Source organism: Glossina fuscipes, unplaced genomic scaffold (assembly GCF_014805625.2).
Source record: "Glossina fuscipes isolate IAEA_lab_2018 unplaced genomic scaffold, Yale_Gfus_2 2, whole genome shotgun sequence".
Classification (NCBI taxonomy): Eukaryota; Metazoa; Arthropoda; class Insecta; order Diptera; family Glossinidae; genus Glossina; species Glossina fuscipes.
In genome coordinates, this window is record NW_023998416.1 from 29,607,253 (window position 1) to 29,615,062 (window position 7,810).

Genomic DNA, 7,810 nt, shown 5'->3' on the forward strand with positions numbered 1-7,810 from the left:
TCTTGTACTTGCATACACACGCAGATACGTAGATACAATGAACATCTTTCTACGCACATTACAATGGTCAATTAAAATGCAATAACAACTCTATTATCAATAAACAATCAATAACCAATAACCGCATTGCAATATCTTTACAACAACAACTGCAATACAACACCAGTTGCTTGCTGCCGTAACAAAATAATTGCCTGTGACTACAACACGAGCTCAGAGTGAATGTATGCTTGTTTGTTGGTTTGTTGGTTTGTGTGTGTGTGTGTGCGCGTGTTTGTGTGAGTTTATGTTTGAATGCCTCGTTTATATGAAGTAATAACTAACTGCGATGTTTCGGGCATCATTTCTCTACTTACTCACTTACTTACTTACTTACATCACGTGAGATATGTGGCGTTAAACAATGAGGGAAAAATCTATCGATTTCATTGTTAAACATCATTTATAGAGAGTAAGTTGTTGTATACATGTATACATGTATACATAATTCAAAGAAAAACTTCGTAGCGTTTTTTTACGAAAATTCAAGCGCGTTATTATTTTTATATCTTCACACCACTCTGGCAGTTTTGAGAACGAAGCAAATGGGATTTGGATGTGTCAAGGTGCGTATTATATATGTGAATGAATCAAGATCAGTCTAGCTTTCCTAATTTATACTGAGTCGCCACAAAACCACACCTTTTTTTGGTGAATTCGGAAGGCTTTACCTAAATTGTACGTTTTAATCGCATTAGTTACTGGCAATTATCGCACTGGATCAAAGTAGCTTATGACACCCGATTCCGTTCTGACCCCTCAAAAAACAAAGTCTTCCAGCTTTGCTTGTGCATTTCCTTCCTTTGTAGAACACAATCTTTTCGGTATTTTTTTATTTTTTTTTTTCTAATGCTACTAATCATTTAGCGGATACTACCAGCGGACATGTACGTAACACGGCGCTGTTCAGAAAGAAGAGCGGACAACTAGTATAGCTACGGCCAAGTACGAGTCATTTCAGATGAAATTTGAAAGTACGAATACCGGATTGTTAGTTGTAGTATTCGGAGCTGCTTTTATTACGTTATTGTCGTATGTAGTGATCCGAAGGCTGAAATTCGGTCTACGAATTTTTTCGTTCTTAGCCTACCGAGCTGTCTTTCTGTCGGTCTTTCCTAATGTTTCCAAGAATTTTATCGACTTTAATTGCGCGATGTATTTTTAACATCGAAACTTCCAGAACGAAAATGGATAAATCATGTGACTACCCGTGAAGAGTTGTTGCCTCTTCCGCAGTGACACCGTAAAATACAGAAAATCGTTTCAGAATTTTGGGTTATTTGCACGACATAATTACTTTCGATTGGATTAATGAATGTCACAATATTCGCTTTTCAATTATCTATGGACCCTCACTTTGACTTAGTATGGCTTGAAAACCATCTATTATGGAAAGACGCTATGAAGTTTTTCTTTAAGTCATATACATACATACAGATATGCGATCACGCTACGTTTGTAGATTGCAAAAATTGCCAATCAATAAAATGTTTTTGCTGCTTAAACTTGTTTAACAAAAGTAGCAACACAATCCAAAAAAAAAAAGAAAAAACCCAAGAACTCTAACATAAGAATAACAAGTTACACCTTATAACGATATCAACAGTATCCATATTGCCAGCTGTATGTATGACCGTCTAGGTAGCTAGTTGCCTGGGCAACTGTTCAACCTGCCAGCCAGTGTTTCATGCAAACTTTTTTTTAGCTCATTGACTGTGTAGAACTCAGGTAAGTAATTTTGAAAGTATAGAACGTTAAAATTGTGATTACAACACTTGACCGCTATGATTATGTTTACAAAAATGATCTACAACAGACAACACGAGACGAGACGAGACGGACAGGCTAAGCGGTAGACACATATAAAATCCATATTTACATCAGTTTTTTTTTCTATTTTGATTTTTTGTACATAAACCATAGCAATATTTTTAGTGGCAGCTGCAAACGAAAGAACATGAGAGTTAGATCTGCAATCATATAGAGATCGTGATCGTACTCGTCGTCGCCGTCGCCGCCGTAGTCATCAGCATAATAGAATAATAAAAATAAAGTGTACTGAACGACTAAACATGATTATGGTGGACGATCGCCGTAATGCGTGGAAGAAAAAGTAGATAAAGGAATTTTTCAGTGCGTAAAACTATCAGCAGCAGAGAGAACCATAGCCATAAACAGTATAAACAATTCATTGATTGATTTCTGTCTTGTCATTATTATTATTGCTGTTGTTGTTTTTTTTCATGTTACGTTATTCAAGCTGTTGTGCAATCAAAAAGGGAGTAAATTATTTCTCTTTCTGCATTATTCCTGCGCTTTATAGAAATTTATAAAATGTGTTAACGGCGCAAAGCAAAGTTAAATTTAATCACGGAATTCATTCGATGGCAATTGTCATTCATTTACATCAATATTACTAAATTACATGGATGGTTACACGCATTATATAGCATTTATTAGGGTTTGATGATAGGAGTAGAATTTTTGAATAAATATGAGGAAGAAAGCGATTTTCATTTTAAATCATGAGTTCTCAAACTTTTGTACATTTAATACTCAATATTAAATATTCAGTAGCCTTACACATACCCTTGTCCAGTTTGAATTTTTACAGACTTACAAATTCGCAAGTAGATATGCCTTGTCCGTCAAGGAGACTAAAATTGCCCGAAAACACTCTCTTCTGTCTCACAATATTGGATAATTCGGCCCATAGTGGCCATTTGGACGTCTAGCGCAATAAAATCGAAGCCGTTTTTGGCCAAGGTAAACCTTAACTACAAGATGAAGCGAACATTCATCTACCGTAACGCACTTGTCATATATCGTATATAATTGAGAACACATATGTTTATCGGCTTGGCAGCACTTTGTACTAAATGTAATTGAAAATGTTCAAATTTACTAAGGCCGACCACTAGTTCGTATAGACTTTTTTCAGAATAAGTTATTATCTAAGGTGTACATGGTTCCGTCCAAACCATTTTCAGTAGGATTCATGCTTGGACGCTAAACATATCAGTGCGTCGAATTTCATCAAAGCCTTCAAGATTTTGACCTTTAAATTGAATATAAACCACAGGGCACATATAACAAACGGGCTGATCATTCTCGTATAAATCCAGTATAAACAATTTCAAGTCGTTCTAGGTGTTGTGTATATCCGCGTAAGCTTAATATATCTTGTATCAAGGGTGGTGTAATGGGTGTACAGACTGTATCTTTAGCTTGGCCTTTTTATTTTCTGAGTTTCTAAAGTCGCCAAATCAGATAAATATGGCGTCTGGCGGAATGATATAACTGATGGAGAAGTCTTCAAAAACTAATAATCTGCAAGAAGACGTGTCATTATGATGCAAGAACGGCCTATGTCCACGTTATGATACTTCACTGATTATTAATAGAAATTAGCTTAAGGAAATTAATGCTATCGTATGTCTTAGCCGAGCAAAGTCCATACGACTTAAGACAATTTAACGTAGTTTGTCAATAAATAAAACAAATGTAGAACCACCAAGCTGTTGGCGTTGTAAAAGTCTCAATTTATTGAACAGAGGGAACTGAAAGGGATAGTTGTGATAAGGGCCACGTTTATCTGAAACAAAGTGAACAAAGCCTATATCGCTTGAATGTAGATACTGAAGTGTAGATTGTTCTCTTTTCTTTTATATTCCGTTACTCCGTTATTGCTATGGAAAAGCACCCAGATCACTCTTTTGAATGGAAAGAAAAATGTGAACGGATAGATTTAATAGGTTCGGAATTCTGAGAGTTTTTGATTCAATTCTGTTAAGGAGATGGAAAATGAAGTCGATTGAAAGATAAAGGCGAATAGTTCGCGTATTCAAAAATGTATCTTTTTTCTACTAATGACAATTTTTCATTCACGGATTGATGTTCATCTCATCAAGAGTATTTCATTAGACTCCGCGTTCAATTCCAAGCATCTTTGCATAAATGAGTTTGAAGCAAGCTTGATACTATTTTGAAGGAAGCTTGATAACTCTGCGACACTCTTAAGATGAGCGACATGGAAGTAAATTGGAAGTTGAGGAAGGTTTAACGACCCTTTTGTATATCAGATAAAGTGACGTTAGAGCAAAAAAAAAGTGAAGAGGGACAGTTGCGTTGTACGTTTCTTCCTTTAAGAAACGCTGTATTTTAGATTTTTCTTTTTTAATATTCTCGCTGCTGACATCGGTTATAGTTGGTTTTTATTAAGTAGCCGAGAATGTTGAGGTTTTTCTTTGAGTACTTCTTTTTTTCTTTATTGTGTTCTTGTTGTTGCTGCGCATTTACATTATGGCATTTTTAAAATGACGATAATAAGGTTTTTGTGCAATGAGTGAGCAAAGAGAGATACGAGCAGGTGTAATAATTGAAATTATTCTATGAAACGCTAATAATAATTTTCTTTGGTACACTTGGCTGCACATGGGCTACTCACTCGATGTAATAAATGCCATGAAAGAATGAATGATTGAACAGCATTATACAGTAGATTTGTTATTGTTTTAATGATGCAGCAAAATAATCTACCTGAAGGCATTTGAAGACATTTGATTAGAAATTGACCGCATCTTTCAGCTCCGCATCTTTGCTATCAAATGGGATTGACTTCACACTACTAAATTATTTCACAAAGATACACATTATTGCCTTTAAAAAAAATAAATTCATTTATACTGCTTTATGTGTCCTTCATGACTGGAGTTACAAGGTTTAGGTTTGTGCGGATGTGTGCAACACGCAAACGTTCTTGAAATATGTCCACCTTTTCTTGTACTGATCGATAAAAAATCATTTTTTGGATCGATCCGAGTTTGTTTGTCCTTCTGGCTTTGCTGTTTATTGTCTTCAACCCATGGTCCGCAATTTCCTAAGATACTTGATGAAATCTGGTGGACCCCGTCGTGTTTTGGCCCGAGAATCGGGCCGGTTTTTAAATCACTTTCAATGTTATGCCTTATTTTGCACAACTGTAGCATGATGCAGGGTATTTAATAATGAACCGCGGCCCACTACAATGGTTTTACTTGTTTCTGCTTTTTATAAGGGACATAAACTTGTATCTAGTTCTGCTAGATTGAAATGTAAATAGATTTCAAGCCCACATATACGTAACATGTCACGTAAAATGCTCTTTGCTATACGTTTTTCTCCGATTCTTTTTGAGACTATGTTCGTACTACGGAATTGTGATTTCTAGGTTAACGTAGGTTTTATTTACAGATCTTAAGAAGATTTATTTGCAAATTATTTGCAATGTTTCTTCTGGTCTTATCCGCATGAATATCTGCACTCGACTGTCTTTGCCTTTCGAAAATATTCTGATTACATTCCCTTTACCCAAGCAAATAATCGAATATCGAAAAATTCTGCGATTTGCTGCGCGTCGCAATCTGATCCGCAGGTAAAGCGGAACGAAGCTGCGGTTAACAAGGGTTTTTGCGAGCCCACAAAAGATAGTACTTTGATTATTAACACGTCTGTGAAACAATGATTTTGAACTTCCACGAGCTTATAAAACACATCTCCACGAAAGATGAGACCTGGATCTATGCGCACAATCCGTGAACAACCGACTAATTGAGCGAGTATCATGCAAAAGGCTTATCAAGACTGAAAATATCAAAACAAAGTCGTTTAAAACAGTGTTGTTCTCTGCTAAGGACAAACTCGTCGCAAGGATGGTATTAAACCTATACCGGCTCGTAATTTGAGATTCGGAAGAAAAAATAAATATCTTTTGTTTTATAAATAAATTCTTCTTATTTTTTGATCATAGTGTACATATTTTTGTAAATGTAATGCAACAGTGACTTGGATTGGAAATTATGACAACTCTTTCAATTTATTGCCATCTATTCAATAAATTAACGTGTTCAAATGGTATGAAATTATGAAGATCAAGCAATTACAGGAAACTGTCATTTGTGAAATTATAATGAATTTTCTACATAGATTAGATGAATTTCTCAATAAATTGATGTTTTGAGTAAGGTTTTAATGTTTTTCATTATATCAGAAATTTTTTTCTTTCTTTTTTTTTTTTTGCTTATCATTGACGAGCAATCAACAAGCGGTACAAACCGCTTGTTTGCTTGTCACACTTGTAAGTACACGCAATGAATAAAGAAAGAAGGAAAAGTTTTTTAACAAAAAATGAAAGACGAAAATAACAATGGAGGCGAAGTGATAAGGTTCACTTAAATACACGCTGGGAGTTTCCCAATACATTTCCGACTAGTTATTAATACCTCTGTCCACGTTTAAGTAGTATTGTTTCAACCTTCCGAATAATATCGTACGAGTTCCACGGGGTTGAACATCATTTTTATACTCATCAATGGCGGTATACGAAATACTTCTGTTATACATCGAAGCGATTTTATCATATATAATTAGTGTTCGCTGGGATGCGATGGAAAGCTACCAAAAACAATTGACGCAATTGAACCGAAAAACGTGCACTACTTTCCAAAAGACAGGATATCGTGATTTTTCAACGTGGATAGACACGCCAGCTCAGTTTAAGAGCATTGAACTGGATTTTTTTCTTCTTGTGAGATTTGTCTCCTTATGATTAACATGTGTTACGTCTATGAATCTGCTTGAGTAAGATTTGCATTCTTGTCAAGTTGTATAATATATTGTATCGCGACCGAAAGAGCCTATTGTATTTGGCCAAAGGTTTACTTCTTAGCCTTAGTCACATACTATGTCTGGCGTCACGACGTGTTCGTCAAACGCTTGGTATCTAATTCTGTAGATGGTCGCGCGTTCACAACAACAGAAGCGATGTTTCTATCGTCGCTTCGCCGCGTCTGCATAAATCGATGTACTTATGCCCATATTTCTCAGCTGATGCCTAAAGGAATTATAACTTGCGTCAAAGCAACAGGGATGATCAACTAGAAACTGTCCAATCGTCCTTTCCGTACAAAATTCTTATTTTCAGAACATTCTTCGCGAAACGGGTAATGATGGATTTTTTGGGCAAGATAGCTTGAGCCATATCTTTGTAATGCACTTAAGCTTTTTAATTTATCGATGCATTTTTCTTTTATGTCAAACTTTCAATTTTACTAAACAAATCAACGGAAACTTACCTATACTCATTATACATTTCTATTTCTCCGCTGATTTCTGATATTTGCTTTAAGGAACAAACAGAATTTGACATCCATGTCTTATTTTCGTCGGCTAGAGTTAAAACATAGATAACATTAGTGGCCAACTTATAGCTGTCGATACTCGACAGCGGTTTTATGATCGAAAGGCATATTTTATCACACCAGCTTGATAACTGATGTGAAATCAAATGTAACTTATTTCAGATGCTGCCAAGTTTAATTGAAACTACCAAATAATGTATATTTGTATATCGTATTTTATCCTATTAGTTCCTCCTTCTATGTAATCATTAGGGCTACGTATTACATAAATTTCACTTACTCATAGAAGCGCAAATATGCCTAATAACTGTCTTAGCTAATAGCGGTGCTTCTCTGCGAATTTTGACGCAGGCAAAGAATGGACTAGGAAAGAATAGAATTCGATCTAAGGTTAACGTAAACTTGCTTTCTCCTGCCCGCTCTTTTGTTTAGTTTAGTTTAACAATTGCTTTTCTTGACGTCAAGCGACCTATGGTTTTAGAATCATATAGATATAGTACTTCAGAGACAGGGTAGAAAGGATGGCTCAAGTGGAGTTGTTTGAACCTGAACATCTCAGTAGCAAACGTTTTTAAAAATTTCAAGGATCGCGA